This window comes from Otolemur garnettii, unplaced genomic scaffold (assembly GCF_000181295.1).
Source record: "Otolemur garnettii isolate 467f Iridium unplaced genomic scaffold, OtoGar3 scaffold00003, whole genome shotgun sequence".
NCBI lineage: Eukaryota > Metazoa > Chordata > Mammalia > Primates > Galagidae > Otolemur > Otolemur garnettii.
In genome coordinates this window covers 25,361,971-25,364,267 of record NW_003852398.1, presented here as the reverse complement: position 1 = coordinate 25,364,267, position 2,297 = coordinate 25,361,971, and the positions used below count along the sequence as shown (strand labels likewise).

Below are 2,297 nucleotides of genomic sequence, written 5' to 3'. Positions count from 1 at the left end.
GGGACTACAGGCGCCCGCCACAATGCCTGGCTATTTTTTTGTTGTTGTTGCAGTTAGGCCAGGGCCAGGTTCGAACCCGCCACCCTCGGTATATGGGGCCGGCACCCTACTCACTGAGCCACAGGTGCCACCTCAGATCCTATGTTTTAAAATACAGTAACAATTATTCACTACTTTCTTAAACAAATATCACAGATATCAGCTTAAAATTTTTACTGGTATATTATGTAAAAATTACCTGTCTATTCACCCTTGCTCCTCTCCTTAGTCTATACACATTAAAAGCACAAGCATATATTACCTTTCTTTTTCTATAACACAAAAGAGAGCATTTAATACATTCTTTTGCCCTTTGCTTTCACTTAACCTATATTAAATTAATTCCATTCCAGCACATACAAAGAAGTCTCTGTGTCTCTCTACGACAATTTCCATAACTTATTTAACCAGACACAAACTGACAGCTATTCAGAATGTTTCCATTATTTTGCTACTATAAATAATGCAGAATTGAGTACTTATGTACATGACTCATTTCCCACAAGTAACTGTATCTGTAAGTTAATTTCCTAAAAGCAGATCAATAGGTATATTCATTTGTTATTCTGATAGATAACTGCAAACTGCTAACTTTTGCCTAATGATTATAAAATGGTCATCTCATTGGAGTGTTCTTTTTTTTTAAGATGGAGTCTCATTATGCCGCCCTCGGTAGAGTGCTGTAACATCACAGCTCACAGCAACCTCCAACTCTTGGGCTTAAGCGATTTTCTTGCCTCAGCTTCCCAAGTAGCTGGGACTACAGGCACCACAACCCAGCTATTTTTTTGTTGCAGTCGTCTTTTTGTTTAGCTTGGCTGGGTCGGGTTCAAACCCGCCAGCCTGGGTGTATGAGGGCTGTGTTCACTGCCCTCATTGGAGTTTTAACGTACAGTTCCTTGATTATAAGTCTGAATATTTTTCTTTTTAAAAATTTTTTAAAATTGTTTTATAATTTGTAGAGACATAGTCTCATTATGTTGCCCAGATTGGTCTTGAATTCCTGGCCTCAAGTGATCCTCTAACCTTGGCCTCCCAAAGTGCTGGGTTTACAGGTGTGAGGTACCTTGCTTGGCCTTAATATCTTTCATGTTTATTGGCTATTGAGATTCCTCTGCCGTGACTTTTATTTTAATATCTACTGGCTATTTTTATACTGTTATCTTTTCCTTGCTAATCTGTTAAAGTTCTTTACATATTCTAGATAATAATCGATTGTTAATGATACACTTACAAATTACATTTCTCAGTCTGTGGCCTATCTTTTCATTTCTTTTTTTTTTTTAATTGCAGTATGGCCTGAGCCGGGTTTGAACCTGCCACCCTTGGTACATGGGGCCGGCGCCCTGCCCACTGAGCCACAGGCGCCACCCTATCTTTTCATTTCTTTACGGATTTTCTTTGGGATAGGAGTACAAGTTTTACTATTTTTTTTGTTGAGACAAGAGTCTAACTCTGTTACCCTGGGTAGAATGCTGGGGTGTCATAGCTCATGGCAACCTCCAATTCCTGGGGGGTTCAAGCCATCCTCCTGCTTCAGCCTCCCAAGTAGCTAGGACTATGCTGTTTGCCATGATGCCCTGCTAATTTTTCTATTTTTTAGTAGAGATGGGTGTCTTGATCTTGCTCAGACTGGTCTCAAACTCCCAAGCTCAAGTGATCCTCCCTCCTCACCTCCAGATTACTAGGACTATAGGCATGAGCTACCTCACCCCACCACTATTCTCCTTCTTAAATTCTGTTCTAAGTCTAACATATGCACACACATATACATGTTCTAAGTCTAACATGTGCATACATGCACATACACATGCTTTTACTTTTATAGGTATGTACTTATATTTACCCTCCTTTATTTATTTATTTTTTTGAGACAGAGTTTCATTTTATCATTCTTGGTAGGAGTGCTATGGCGTCATAGCTCACAGCAATCTCAAACTCCTGGGCTTAAGCAATTCTCTTTTCTTAGCCTCCCAAGTAGTTGGAACTACAGGCGCCTGCCACAACAGCCCCACTATTTTTAGAGACGGGGGTCTTGCTTTGGCTGAACTTCAATAATTAGCAACCTGTTAGCAACAATAGTCAATTTTGTTTCATCTGATCTGAAACGTTTCCCTTCTTTTGTTTTTTTTGAAACAGAGTCTCATTCTGTTGCCCTCAGTACAATGCTGTGGCACCACAGCTCACAGCAACTTCCACCTCTTGGGCTTAGGTGATTCTCTTGCCTCAGCCTCCCAAGTAGCTGGGACTACAGACAG

The 2,297-nt window shown here is 40.4% G+C and overlaps 1 protein-coding gene across 1 annotated transcript in view; it reads right to left on the bottom strand.

Annotated features, from left to right (window-relative positions):
- DCTN4 (dynactin subunit 4) overlaps positions 1 to 2,297 on the bottom strand; it is a 41,504-nt gene that overhangs the window by 15,700 nt on the left and 23,507 nt on the right. The window lies entirely within an intron of this gene.